Source organism: Marmota monax, unplaced genomic scaffold (assembly GCF_021218885.2).
Source record: "Marmota monax isolate L192 unplaced genomic scaffold, Marmota_monax_Labrador192_F-V1.1 WCK01_AAM20220418_F8-fsc00158, whole genome shotgun sequence".
Lineage (NCBI taxonomy): Eukaryota > Metazoa > Chordata > Mammalia > Rodentia > Sciuridae > Marmota > Marmota monax.
In genome coordinates, this window is record NW_026694092.1 from 3,557,091 (window position 1) to 3,572,979 (window position 15,889).

Sequence of the window (15,889 nt, forward strand, 5' to 3'; positions counted from 1 at the left end):
TCTTAAGGCCACAGCCTGAGGGGAGTTGCTGGGTCCTGCTGACAGACAAATCTCCCTTTTAGTTCCAATTAGGTTGAGTGGGTATCTTTGCCTGGCCATCAGTGTCTAAGATGGGTGTCATTTCAGACTCTCAACACTGTCTGGGACACAGAACCCAGTTACAAGGGCTCCCATCCATACATGTGCACACACACCCCTTTCCCACTCCGCTTGCCAAGGCACCAAAAAACCCATATCACAGCACATACTCACGTTTTTGTACTTGTACATGTCGGTAGGTATCAATTCCTGCAGTCCTTGGAATAAAGCTTCTATGGTGGGACATTTAGGATGCCATGGTGTTGCTATTGCAAACAAATAATGTTGAGTGAAAAAAGGCAAGTTACAAAAGGAAATGTACAGGACTTCCTTTACAAAAGGTAAAAGCATCCAAAGAGACAGTGCACATGTTCAAGGACACACATATATGTAGCACCAGCAAAAATAGTACACAGGATGCTACACCTGCTCTGCATGACACTGACCTTGGAAGGGGAGGGAGAGATGAGTTTTAGCTACATTTGGAAATCTGTATTTTTTTTCAATATATGAAAGAAAGAAATGAAGAAATATGGCAAAATGTGATTTATCTGACTTCTGTGGCTCATGGATATTTCCTACTACTTCCCATCATTTTCTGTATTTGGAATGTTTCTTTATCCTAAGTCATGTTTTAATGATTTTTCTAAAGTTCAACTAAAACTGAATCTCAGCATGCTGATGACCAAACTATTCTACTCCTAAGTATACATTCAATGGAATGTGTACAGATGTTTACCAAAATACCATACAAAGAACGCTCACCCCAGTGCTATTTGTGATAGCCCCTGACTGACAAACAACCAACCCAGTGCCCATAAATGGTGCAATAAATAGAGGTGTGCTCATGCAAGGGAGCCTTATATGGCAATGAGAATAATCAAACACTATGGCGCTCAAAAGCAGCAATTGAGCTCACATATACTGTGCTGAGCACGGGCATCAGACATACTCTCTGGCTCCTATTTTAGCCAGCTTTTTATTGCTGTGACCAAAATACCTACCACAAACAACTTGGAGGAGGAAAGTTTATCTGGGCTCACGGTTTCAGAGGTCTCAGTCCACAATCAGCTGATTCCATTGCTCTGGGCCTAAGGTAAGGCAGAGAACATCATGGTGGAAGGGAGTGGTAGAAGAAAGCTGCTCAGTTCATGGCAGCCCAGAAGAAGAGAGAGAAAGGAAGGGGTCAAGGGACAAGACATCATCCCCAAGGGCACACTGCCAGTAACCTACTTCCTCCAACTATGTCCTACCTGCCTATAGTTTCCACTACCTCCCATTAGTCCACTCCAATAATTAGCCCATCAAATGGATTAATCCACTGATAAGGTTAGAGCCCTCAGGATCCAATCATTTCCTAAAGTCCCACTTCTGAACATTGCTACGTTAGGGACCAAGCCTTCAACACACGAGACTTTGGAGGACATTCCAGATCCAAACCACAACATCTCATTTTATAGAAAGTTCTAGAACAGGAAAAACTTGGAACACTCTGATGTTACAAGTTAGGATAGTGCTCAATGCAAGGCACGTAGGGCCCAAGGGGTCTCTGGAGTACTGATTATGATTTGTTTCTTGATACAGGTGTGGGCTCGTGGGTGTGCTGGATTTGTAACAATTCATCAAGTGGGCACTTAGGATATGTGCACTTTTCACCAGCATGTTATATTTGAAGAAAATCTATACTTTTTCCAAAAGTAAAAATTGAGTCAATTCAACATTATATGGAGGCCATTGTCAGCCATGAATTCTCAGTTTGAATTAATCTATTGATCACCAGTGTTGTAACATAATCCATATTGGACATGAAATTATTGACCTGGAATAACCTCTAAGTTGCTGCAGTCATGGGGGTTGCTGCAGATGGAGGGCTCTGTTAATGGTATTTCACAGGAAGTAGCATTCCCCTAATGAAATGTCCATTTTTAGCCCAGATCCCATCAGAAAAGGACTGATCATCCCACCCCAAAGGAGTTCAGCTACACCTTCCTTCTCTTGGGCAGTTGGGAAGACCACCATTAGGATCCAAGTGCCCAGGTTAGACAGGAGTTTCTAGGGGAAAAAAAATCCACATGCCAAGCCTTCAAAAGAGCAGACTTCCGTAGATACCACCCATCTGCCAAAATGTGGGTCTCACGGGGCTTCCAGCAGGTACTAAGTAAGGGAGAAACCAGGCAGACACAGCCTTGAAAGATGACGACGGCCCATGCGCAGCTCACAAGTCCTCCATCTTTCGCCAAGCCCCTGGCAGGCATCACTGATCAATCAAGGCCCTTGGCTCTAAGAGACAGAATGACTCTCAGACTCTTCTCAATGCCTCTCTGGGTAACCTGGAAGAAGGAGGCTGGCAAAGAGACATTACCCTGGTTACATGGACTGAGCAGTGGATTTGGGGACATGGGATAAGGATTGATTGTGTTTTGAAGAAGAGTTGAAACCAAATACACAACACACTGTTGATCCTCTGGGTTTGATGCATACATTTCTTCTTCTATTAATTGAATAATAAACATAGATGCTTTTTATTTTAGAAGACAGACTGCCCTCTTTCCATAGTCCTAACATAAGTCTTCCCTTTGAACTATTGTCATATTAACGTAGGAGGTGGTGGGACTAACGGCGGCAACCAGGTACATTTCCCACCCCCCCTGTTGGGGAGAAGCCAGAGAGAAAGATGCTAGAAACTTCTGTTTCAAAATTGTGTACCGACTACACCAGAGCAGAACCCTAAGGCTACAGACTCTTTAAAGGTAAAAGTGTTGGCATTTTTTAGGTAGAAACCATTCCAGAAAGAACAGGTTCCCAGTGGACGGGATTGTCACGTTGCACGTGCAGATGCTATTCACATTGTATGTTTTGATATTGGCTTTCTCTGGACCCGTGTGCCATGGGACCCCGGCCATAAATGACTATGGCGATGGCTGCCCATGACCTGCTCCCTGGAAGGAGGCAGAGGAACCAGGGAAGGGCTATCAATCTTCAGGCTCGCCTCAAACTGTTCAACCATGAATAAAAAAGAGCTGTGTCTCCTGGTCAACTATTGTTCCTGTGGGGGACAATTCCCCAGGCAGGAGAAGATACAGACCCCCCCCCAATCCCTTTGTACAATTCCACTAAATTCTGCCTGGCTGTGGCAGAAAGGGGAGGTGCTGAGGAGACAGCCATCTATTATTACATCCCTACCCTGGGACAACTGACAGCCACACGCAGCCACTAGCTCACTGCTGTCTTACCCTGTGGCTCAGATCTGACCACTGAAATGTCTTTTTTCCCCGTGGCTGAGATGGCAAGCAGAGCCCCTCTCCTAGGGAAAGGTGAAATGCTCACTCGATTGCTGTTAACCTGGCATTTAACCCAACTGGCTCCTGGCTCATGGAGCCCGCAGTTCCCTGATGTATCTGCATTATACCAGCTCATCCGCCCCTGCCCAGCCCTCCATGTACCCAGGGCTCCTTAGAAACCTACCTCTCCTCATTCCACCCCCCCCAGCCTTGCCCCTTGTCACAGCCCAGAACTGGACCTGAAAAAGAAGTCTCAAAGAATTTTGCAAATTCCCATTCCATTTCATTCTCTGGTTTTATCCCCAGCTCCTGCAGACATTTGTCCTGGGATTATAAAATGAATTCCAAGTTTAGGACACTCTGTCCGGGCTGTGTCCCAAAAGTGACCAGGTTACTGACAGGAAAACAGATAGAGGGGTACTTCTCTCCCCAACCCAGCAAGAGGACCAGGCATTTTCTGCCCTTGAAGCAGGATCAAACTTCTCAGAATTGAAAATCCTTCAGAATGTTCTGTTGGGGAGGAACATGAGGTTATAGGTGGGGTCATGCCAGACCTGTGCAATGGGGCCACACCTGGAGCTGAATGGAGGGCCATTAGGGTCAGGCCAGTATGTTTGGTCTTTGATTATATTTCATTGGAAACCATGGAAAGTTCTTGAAGAAGGGAGTATATAACAGAGTGCTATTTGGGGAAGTAATACCTGAGGATAGGGGACTGGCTTGGGGTTCTGCAATGCCCAAGATAGAGGAAAGGAGGACCTGACCCACAGAAAAACTCTAGAAAGTTCCAAGATGTTAGGGCAAATGTAAACCTGGGCAAGTAAAGAATCCAAAGCAACAATTTCTCATGAAGCCCGCACAAATGAAACTGTCCCTATGTTAAAAAGGACACAGTGTTAGGGGGGCATCTACCCCAGTCACTTCTTCTCATAGGTGAAAAAACTGAAATTACAAGTCCAGACAAGTAACTTTCCTGAGTTCCAGGTCAGGGGCAGTACTCTGCTAAGTACTTTCCCACCTTTCCTCTAATAACCCATTGAACCATTTTTTTCTGGGATAATGGAATGGCCTAGAGAGGTTTAGAGACTCCCCCTAGGCCAGGGCTGGCAGCCCGTCTCCAAATTCAATCAGGGCTCTGAGCTCTTCTGTGCCCCCCATGCCACCTTTTCCAGAGAGAATGGCTTAATCCTTTAGAAAATGGCAACCACTGGAGAGAAGTGGCCTTGGATTGAGACCAAAGAGGCACAAGACAGAGACAAGCCACCCTAGCACTACCAGGGCCATCGGGCAATGGCATGGGCCCCTGATGAGAAGAGCCATGTCACCATGAAAATCTATGCTAAGCCACCAGGAAACAGAAGACTGGGTTTAGCTGTGAGCCCCTTTGGCAAAAAGAGGGCCTGTGGCCTGCAGCCAGGCACCCCCATGAGAGCCGAACCACATTCAGAGGAGAGAAATCAGGAAGAGCTCACACCAGGTATCTTGGCGGGTTCCCTAGCAGCTGAACTGACACAGTTGCCTGTATGCCACAGCTTGGGCCATGTGTTAAAGACCTGGTTCCTAGTGGGTGGCAATATTGGGAGGTGGTGGAACTCTGGAAATTAGAGCTTAGTAGAATAAACTTAGATCATTGGGGAAAAGCCCTTGACGGGGATATTGGGACCCCAGACCCTCTTTTTCCTCTTTCTTTTTTTTTTAAATATTTTTTAGTTGTAGTTGGACACAATACCTTTATGTTTATTTATTTTTATGTGGTGCTGAGGATCGAACCCAGGGCCTCACAAGTGCTAGGTGAGCACTCTACCACTGAGCCACAACCCCACCCCCCTCTTTTTCCTCCTTCTTTGCTTTCTGGCTACTATGAGCTGAGCAGGTTTGGTCCACCACATGCTCCTACCATGATACTCTGCCTTACCACAGGCCCAAAAGTAACACAGCCATGTAGCCATGTGACCATGGACTAAAACCTCTCAAACTGTGAGCCAAAAGAAACCTTAGCCAAAATAAACCTTCTCTCTCTCTCTCTCTCTCTCTCTCTCTCTCTCTCTCTCTCGGTGCCAGGGATTGAATTCAGGACTGCTCAACCACTCTTTTTAAGTTGATTTTCTCAGGTATTTTTTACAGCAATGGAAAACTGACCAAAGCACTGCATGAGGGATCTATGGAGGTAGAGGTCTCAGGAGAACCCATAGGGGAGTGGAGGACACCAGAGAGGGCAAGACAACCAGCTAAACAGTGACATAGAGTCCCCTGAAGTCAAGATTGACTGACTGACCGACTGTCCTGATATTCCCTAAAATGGACAGTCCCCAGAAAACTAGGACAAGTTGGTCACTATACCCCAACCTGACCCCACAGAGAGCTCTGATGCGTGAAAGTCCCCACAGCATTGTCCCTTCCCTGTAAAGCAAGGTGTCCACGTTTTTGTGCTCCTGGTAGAAATCATCGGCCACTCCTCCCCCCCAGCCCCCCAGGCGGGGCGTGCACTCCTCTCTGAGTAAAATGGCACCTCAGGCAGTCCCCTGAGGAGGAGGCAGCTGTGTGTGGATACAAGCCAACACCTGGCCCTACAGACAGAGGGGCACATCGGCCAGATAAAGGGGATTTGGGTGAGGCACCAACAGTGCCTGCCACTTGAAGGGTTAAATGCCATTAACACCCGTGGGAAGCAACAGAATGAGCCAACTTGCCTGCAAACTGCCCCAGCAGAAGCCCCGACGCATGCACCAGTCCTGTCAGTAAGGACTGGAGTCTCTCTGCTGCCCAGCAAGGGATGGGAGGAGGGTGGCATTCATGGGCTCCTATTGGGGGCAGTTTGCAGGTAAGTTAGCTGATTCTAGAGCCTCCCAGTGCTGAGGGCAGTGTTCAAGGCTTTCACTGAAGCCTCTTGGATGCTACTCAGCAAAAGGCTCTGGGTTAAATTTGGAGTTCTGCTAACTCTCAACAACGCAGAGCACGCTAACTCGTATTTATGCACTCTGAGCGCATCCGACATTTAACTGAGCTTCAATAAAAATGAGAACATGCTCACCCACCCATCACCACCAATCATCTGTCACTTTTTCCAAAATGCAAAGCCTCCCTAGGACTCCTTAGTGAGACATCAAGTTTGATGAAAGTTATTAGTTAACACCTTCAAAAGTAAAGTTATTGTGGAATGCATTGAGGTGTGAAATGCAACACATTGCTAAGGTTCATATTAGGTCTCTCTGGGAATTTGTTCAGCCAGCATTTATTGAGCTCCTACTGTACACCAGCTGGCTCAGTGCTGGATACTGTGGGTAGAAGATCAATAGCATGAGGTTCCTCTGCTCAAAGAGTTCACAGTCCAGCAGGGGAACTGGACAGGGAAACAAACTCCAATAAAAGTTCTGGGGAACTACTGGGTGCAGTGGTGCATGCCTGTAATCCCAGCAGCTGGGGAGGCTGAGGCAGGAGGATGCGAGTTCAAAGCCAGCCTCAGCAACTTAGTGAGGCACTAATCAACTCAGTGAGACCCTGTCTCTAAATAAAATACAAAATAGGGCTGGGGATGTGGCTCAGTAAGCACCCCTGGGTTCAATACCTGGTACAAAAAAAAAAAAAAAAACCCAGTTCTGGGGAACTACAGAATACAGTGAATCAGCTGTACCCCAAGCAGAGTGTTGGGGGAAGGGAGCATCCCTGAGCATCAGATCTTCACACATGAATACCTTATCAGATTGAACAAAGACACTGCTAGTTGTTCCCCAGTATCTGTTCTTCTCTCCTTTCTCATTTTTGTTTCAATAAAAGGACATCTAAAATAAATCTACATTTCCCAGACTTCTTTGCAGCTAGATATGACAGTGTGACTAAGTTTGCTGACCAATGGGATTAAGGTGTACTCTGTGACTTTCAGAGAATGTCTCTAAATGAAAGAATTAAAAAATCTTTTACTTCATCCCTGCTTCATTCTTGCCAGAGGCTGGACTATGGAGGTAATGGCTGGTGCTTGAACAGCCATCCTGGACTGTGAGATAATTATACTGCTAAAGATACTGGAGCAACAAGATGGAAGAAGCCTGGCTCTCTGACAACTTTGTGAAACTGCTTGAACAGCTTTGGGCTGTGAGACTATAACTTCGTATACTGAGAAAATAGACTTCTATTGCATTTAAGCCATTGTTATTTTGAATTTTCTGTCATTCGTTGCCAAACCTAATCCTAATGGGTGAAAAATTTACGGCAGAGCAATTTCATTCCAAACTCATAGGCTCTGGCTTTGGCTTGTGTGGGTAATTTTTCTTGTTGCTCCAATTTCCCATTGGGTCCTCAGCATTTTCTTGCTCAGAGCCCCCGTGGAGAATGCTAGGGTATGCTGACCAGAATCTATTGAATATCAGTCCCTAGGGTTGTCTCACCTAAGGTCATGCTTCTTCCTGATGCCCCAACCATCAATGGCTAACTCATGTGAGAGCCTTAGGGAGAGGCCTGGCCATCTCAGCCCAACTAATGACCACTTATAGAGTCACTCCTTAGTTCCTCCCCACCCCAGGGCTCAGTCCCAAGGACCTACCCTCATTTTATTGTCCTGCTATTTAAACTCTCATATTCTGCTTCCTATACTTTCCTCCACCTGACCTGCAATAAGGCCTGATTCTTGGCTTGTGGACTCCATTCCTTCTTTCTTCATCTCTTAATAGCAACTTTAATCTAGAGGCCCCAACACCTAAGACATTTCCTGCAATTAGCACCCAATGCAATTAGTACTTAATGTGATCTTTCTGTAATGCTAATGGGAGCCTCTGGGCTGAATCCTGAGCTAGGGTTCCCCTGGCCTTGTCTAAGTGGTCCACAGGGAAGTAACTGGGGTAAACTGAGCCCTGAGTGAACCCCAGGGACCCATCTTTGCTTCAGATATGCTACGTGACCTCAGGTCAGCAACTCAACTTCTCTGTGCTTCAAACACTTGAACTAAGAAGTTGAAATCACAATTCTTACTTTAGAGGACATTTTTGTGACTAAACCAGAGGTTGGCAAACTCTTGGCTCATGGGCTAAATGTGGCCCATGGCCTGTTTTTGTAAATCACATTTTATGGGAATGGAACCACACCCAGTGGTTGACACATTGACTCCAGAGGCTTTCATAATGCAATGGCAGGGTTGAGTAGTTGTGACAGAAACCTATGGCCTGCAAAGCCTAAAGTGTTTACTTTGCAGCCTTCTACAGAAAAAGTTTGCTGACCCCAGTTTTTAACAAAATAAGGATTTGTCCTATCTCTTGTCTCAAATGTTAGGACTGGAGTCTGTCCTTTCATTCAATATTTATTGAGCCCCTACTAGGTGCAAGGCCCTGTTGTCAACACAGGAGCTGCAGTAACAGAATGAAGCGAACCTGTCCTCTCCCAGAGCCTGTGTTCTGGTGGAGGAAGCAGACAGGAAAGAAGCAAATAAAGTACAGATCAGGGGAAGAAGCTGAAAATGCTACAGAAAAACTAAAGGCCAACGGGCAACTGTGGCCTTACATTCCAGGAACAGGGAGAGGAGGGGAGATCCACCTACTTTTGGCCTTTCCCCTGCTCTTCCTCAAATGGGGATAATGTGCCCTAATGTCACTTTCTGGATACCTGACACAGGAGGAATTAACTGAACCTGGAAGCCCTCCCTGTCACAAATGATCAGCATGACCTCACTGATGGTGGTGGCGGGAAGGACTCCTCTCCTAAAAGGGAGTGACCAGAAGTCCCCCTGGGCCTGCTCTCTACTTACCCAAGAGCTCCGGGGACTCCAGAGCCATTTCCAGGGCTCCTGAAATCTCCACCACACTCACATAACGCCTCGGATTGAGGTGGGATGCGCGTCCCTCCTTTTGCACCCGGGGTGACCTTACCTTAGTGACTCTCAGGTAACCCATAGGATGTAGAAGTGACACTCAGGGACATCTAAGGATAGGGCATGTGGCTTTCATCTGGGCCTCAGAACACTCACCCTGGGGGATGCCAGCATCAGGCAAGAAGCCCAGCGACCCCCAGACCACCATGCAGGAGGGTCCACGTGTGGGCGTGCCCACCAACAGCCACCTGGGCTCCAGCTGCCCCATGCATGGGCTTTGGTGGACCCCCAGCCCAGTGAAATCGGCCCCGTGTGCCATCTGACTGCAGCTCAAACAGGAGCTGCTCAGCCCAGCCCTTCTCGAATTCCTGGTCCACAAAATCGTGAGCAAGGTAAAGCCTTGAAGTTTGAGGATAAGTTTTTGCATAGCAATATCCATCCAGCCACCATTGATTTCAGAGCACGGCTGCCAAGGCCCGTGGGCACACTAGAACGGGTGGCGCCATGCCCCCCTTCACCTACAAAGAGGCAATTGTCTCCAAAGCAGCCTGGTGCCACCGATCAGCCACCCAGGGTGTCCCAAGCCCTGAGGGACAGCAGATATGGCTGCATTTCTGATCCTTCTCTGAAGTCGGCCCCTCCATGGGGGAGATGGCATGGCAGGGTGGCTCCCGTACCCCATGGGCTGAGCAGCGTCTCATACAACACACAGAGTGGGGGCCACACAGTCCAACGAGGGAGAGATTTATGCTTCTTACTCTCCATCTGCAAAGCAAAACAAAAATAGCTGAAACGCCGGTTTTCTGCTTTATCGGCTCTGTGAATAAGCATATAAATTTCTGTGACATTTCTGGAGGCTTGCTGAAGGGGAAAAAGCCATCCCCCAGGACGCGGCCAGCAGCAGCGGCATATGGTTCGCTGAGAGCCGAAAAAGGTGACTTTGTGGGTAATTTCAGACTCCAGCCAACGCAGCCAATCAACCCTCGGCAGGAAAGCAGGACCATGGCTCCGGAGGAGGCACGGATCCCTCAGCCTCTGCCTGGGGTGAGACCAGGCTCTGAGCCTCTGGCGCTGATGGAGAGCCCCCAGGGGACACGCTCCCCCAGGACAAAGCAGACTGTGCGACCTGTGGAAAGACCTGAGTAACCACAGAGCCCCAAAGGAGGCTGATTTCTTTTCCTCTCCTTCGGGCTAGTCCTTCCTCCAGTGAGAACATGGACAGAAATCTGGAGAAGACATCTCCAGCCCTGCAGGGGGGGAGCAGCCTTAGCATAGAATCTGCATCAGCCTGGAGGGAGACAGCTGCCGCCCCCCCTCCAGGACGCAGAAAAGATGCAACCTGTTTGCAGTTCAAGGAAGTAGAAAAGGCCAGGAAAGTATTGTGCTTAGTCCACTCCAAATTCCACAATTAGATGCATTCTTGTGGCTTAAAGCAAACAAGGACTTTGTCCCCTTTTAGGTTTGAATGATGCTTTTCCTTGGAGTACATTAATGTTTTGGTTTCCTATCAGTCACCTACACTTTAGTATAAATGAATGGATTAGAAACTACCCTGGAAGTTAATAGTAAAAGAGAGGGAAAGACATCAGCCGTCTCCCTCCAGGCTGATGCAGATTCTATGCTAGGGCTGCTCTCCCCCTGCAGGGCTGGAGATGTCTTCTCCAGATTTCTGTCCTGGATCGCCCTTCCCACCTCCGATACCTGTTAAACTCCTATCCATCCTTCAAAACCCAGAGCAAATGAGGGACCTGGGCTGAAGGAAGAGAGGAATGGGAAAGGATAGCAGAGAGGTTCGAGCAAGGAATCAAGAAGGGAACTATGTCCTAAGACATATTTAGCCTTCTTCAGTTTCATCCAGGATCCTACCCTGCTATCACAAACCGGGCCACTGAGGAGAGAACATGACTGAAAATACTCCAAAAAGCCATGGTGCTCACAGAAGCATTGCGTCAGGTATGAAGAAGCAGGCTGTCCCCTTGCCCTCTCTCTAGAAGCACCAGCTGGCTGCAGGAGAGCAGGCTCCGTCCTGCTCCTGCCTGACACTCCACTGCAGGGTCTGCACTTGGGCCCCTGAGTATCCTTAAAACAAGCTAACAAGTTTGCAGAATAAAGTGGAAACGTCTCACCCTGGCAGGGAAAGCCTGTCACAATTTGTCTTCCACCTGCTTTCCCAGCCTCTTCTCCACTGAGGTCCTATCCCCGCCCCCCCACCCCCCCACCACCACCACCACCCCACCCCCGTGCTGTATTATGCACTTGCTTCCTGGTTCCCTCCCACCATCCCAAGCCCATCCTGCATTCCCCCACCTCTCCCTCTGCTCACACGCTCTGCTCTTCCTGGATCGCCCTTCCCACCTCCGCTGCCTATTAAACTCCTATCCGTCCTTCAAAACCCAGAGCAAATTGACCTCATCCAAGAGGCTTTCTGAGATCATTCCATAGACTTCCTGCACACTGTTTGAAGGTGTATTGTCATGCTTTGTCTATTGTCATGCTTCTTAGTTGGCGTCATAGTTTTGATTTCTCCCCAAGAGCATAGCCTGAGACAAGGGTCTGGGTGCTGGTTGTTTATTTGTGAGATCTTTGGAACCCCAGTGAGGGAATGGAGAGGGCGAGACTGAACAGGGAGGGAAGTCAATAAGAGGAGATTATCCATGTAGGCAGCTGGAGCTCAGACCCCCTGAAGGACCCCTGAGAAATCACAAGGCACAGGCCTCAGAATCAGCCCCTGCGGGGAAGGAGGCTGGAACATTTAGCTGACAATCCCATCCTTCCTTGGCCAAGGGCATTCCTGAGGCACTAGCTCCCTGTACCTTCTGGTCGCTCCTGCTTTGGCCCAGGCAAGCTCCCCTGGTGCTCCAAAAAGCCCTCAGGCAGTGGAACTGAGAGACATAGCCCTTGAAATGGGAGGCAGTTAATGTGCTGGAAATCATCCACCCCAGCTGCCCAGGAACTCTGGTGGGCTGCAGGGAAATGGGGCAGGAAACAAACAGCACCTGCTCCTCGTATTAGTGACATACGGTAGTCTCTCCCCTTACCTGCTGTTTCGCTTTCTGCAGTTTCAGTTACCCGAGGTCAGTGGTGGTATGAAAATCTTAAACAGAAAATGACAAAAGTAAATAATTCTTCAGTTTGAAATCATGTGCCATTCTGAGAATTATTTGAACAAGAGAGCTGGGACACTACAGTAGTCTAAGTAGCCAAGATGGCTACTAAGAGGCTAACGAGTGGGTAGTGTATACAGCGTGGATACACTGGAGAAAGGGATGAATCATATCTCAGGCAGAATAGCAGGATGGAAGGAAATTTCATCATGCTACTCAGGATGGCTTCCTGGGATCAGTAAAGAATGTCAATAATAGCCTAACACTGTCACAATGTCTACATTGTTTGCCTTATTTCTCATTCCCTCAGAATTGTATCATCTCACACCATCCCCAGAAGGGTGAATGCAGTACAATAAGATATTTCAGAGGGAGACCACATTCACATAACTTTATTACAATACATTGTTATTTTCTGTTTTCTTATGTTGTTAATCTCTTACTGTGCCTAATTGATAAAGTCATGTTTATCACAGGCATAGGAAGAAACTTAGTAAACACAGGGTTGGGTACTATCTGTGATTTCAGCCATCCACTGGGAATATTGGAAGGTATCTCCCATATTTTTCTCCTCCCCACAATATTCTAAGAGGCTATGGCCAGGGAATCTGTGTTTCCTCTTTGTATCCTTACTTAGCACAGATTTGAAGATGGGAAACACCTGATCATTAACAAATCAAATGGTGTCCTCACTGTCATTAGCAAAGGCCTCTACCCAGCACCTTGTGCCCTGAATAGATTTAAATATCCACAGCCCCAGCCTGGCCGCAGCTCCTGTCCCAGGCCAGACACTTAGGACTATATTTGAATGGACTGGAAGGTCCCACCAGACCTTAGGTGAGTAGAGATGAGGGTTTGATCTACAGCCAAGAAGGCCTTACCTCCCATCAACTCACCTTGATCAATGCAGAAAGGAGCAAGGAAAACCAGAATAAAGTAACTGAAGTGGTAGAACCAGGCTGTTGGCAAATGGGGAGCAAGTAGTGTAGCAGGGACTTTATTTGGACATCTGGTCAGGGGCATGAGTTTCTCCTTTAGGGCTCTGTCTGGCTCATTCCTCTCTAGCAGTTCTGATGTCCCCACAAAAGCAATGTCCACATCTTAACTCCTGGGACCTATAGATAAGAGCTGATTTTGTAAAAGGGTCTTCACAAATGTAGTTAAATGATAGATCTCAAGACAAGATGGTGATGGATTATCTGGGTGGGCTGTAAATCCAGCGGCAGGTGTCCCTGTGACAGACCCGCAGAGCAGAGGCTAGTGGAGAGAAGAAAAGGCCATGCCCAGATGGAAGCAGAGACCAGGACAATACAGCCACAAGCCAGGGACACCTGGAGCCACCAGAAGCCAGAAGAGGCCCAGAAGGATCCTCCATTAGAACTGCCACAGGGAGTGTGACCCTGAAGACACCTTGAATTCAGTCTGCTGGCCTCCAGGACTGAGTCTGTTGATTGTTAAGTCACCAGTTTCTGGTAAATTCTTAGAGCAGCCCCAGGAAATGAATATAAGTGGCTCCTTATTGTTCCTCTGACAAGGTACGCACATTCCCACCTGAGAGTGTCTGTACCTGCAAACCCTCCCCATGGAATGTTCTTCCTCTTTTTCTCCTTCCCTCAGGTCACTTTCTTAGCAAGGCCTCATTGACCTGCCCCATGGAAACACTGCAGTCTACACACTTTCTCTGCATTGTCATATCCCTTCTTTCTTCTCCTGAATGTGTCACTTTCTAACAGACTATAAAATGGGCTTATTTACTTCATTTATTGTCTTCAATCTTTATTAGAAATTAAGCTCCATGAAATTGTTTTGTTTTGTTTTGTTTGACTCTGGTTAGGGTTGTTTCCAATAAATACTCAGTAAATAAAGGAATGATCTGAATGCAGGAAGAACCTTCAGGAAAATAAAACTTCTCATTCCACAGTACTATCTACATAGCTAACTGCTTGGACCAACAATACCTCTCTTGATCCTCAAAATACCTCGGGGAGGTGACATTATGACTTCATTTCCCAGGGGAGGAGGTTCAAAGAGACAAAATAATTTGCCCAAGGTCATGAAAAGGTGCAAGGAAAGATTCAAACCCAAGCCCTTCTGACTCCAAACCCCACCCTCTTTCCAATACACATACAAGTGTTATTTCTAGAAAGTTGCCAAGAATAAACATTGTGTGCTGAGCAGAACAAATTAGAAATCATCTAATATGTGTTTAATGCATAATATTGCAAGATTGGCATCTGTATACGTATGTGTGTGAAATTAAAATTGAGAGGGCTTGTTCCTGCTGACTGTGATATTTGCCAAAATCATTATTATTCCCATGTTCTAAGGATCTGTAGTTTCGACATAGTGATTCAACAAACATTCATTCAACAAACATTGAATCACTTGTCATAGAACACACTGCCTTGTTCATTATCCCCTCAGCCCACTCCGGAGGTCACCTGCTCTTTGGTGGAGAGTTCTGAAAACTTTGATGGCTTCTTGTGTCCAGCACTTATCTCTCTGTCTTCAGGCTTTCTCTGGCTGCAGAAGTGCACTCAGCCCACACTGCACACAGGCCAGGAGTGCAGGGAGACAGCAGGGAAGGGACCACCCTCAGGCAAGAGTGGGGGCATGAATTAGGCCATGTACACCCACCCCAGCCTCATGGCCCTTCTAATGGAGGGCAACTCTGGGGTATGTTCTTCGTTGTTTTCCAGAAGGTTCTCAGCAGAATTGAGCCTCGCTTGCCCACCTGCTCCTTACCACACTGTTTACTGGCTTTCTTTCCTTCCCTGTCTCACTTCTGCCCCCTCTTACTGGGCTTCTGGGATCTCTTTCCAAATAAACGACTTGCACCCACATCCTTGAGAGAACGCAAACTAGGACACTTGCCATGTGTGCGTCGCTAGGCGTTGGAGATTCAGAGCAGGGTAAGCAGTGGCGAGGTTCCCAGAGTCCCAGAATGACGGCCCCAACAATCGAGGAATCTGGAAAGTTGGCTCCCTCGGAAATGCGTCACTCTCTCTGGCAGAACAGATCAGCTCTCCACGCTCTAGGGACGTGCCGGAGGGATGGCATGCCACTAAATGCTTTCTGAAACCACCTTTCAGAAATGTTGACAAGCCAAGCAGGAAAGTCTGGCTCGCCCTGTTGCTGTGATTCATCCTACCTCATTTCTGATCCTGAAAAGGGTTGGATCATTCTTTTATCCCACAAATATCTCCTGAGCTGGGTGTTGGGCACTGGGTCAAGAGTCAGACCCGGATTGTACGTGGGGGCCATCCTCTGACCTGGTCGCCGAAACATGGACCAAGGTCTGCTGCCACCTAAAAGCATATGGCACAGGCTCCAAAAAGCACATACATGAGGTGTGTCTCCAAAGCATTTTTGGAGTGACAGTAGCCACCTGGCAATTGATAAATCCCTCCCAAGGTGTCTCCCTCAGAGGACCACAGCCCCGAACCAGAAGCAGCTGTGGAATACTGGATTTTAATATGAGGTTTCATTATCATAAAATTATATCTTTTTTTTAAAAAAAGTACTGATGTTAAACCAAACAGACAGATAGAAGATGGAGAATAAATTGCTGTGTTCCCCAGAAGGCCTCAGAAAAAGCCAAGCCAATACGCAAGTTGGTAGACTCCCTTCAC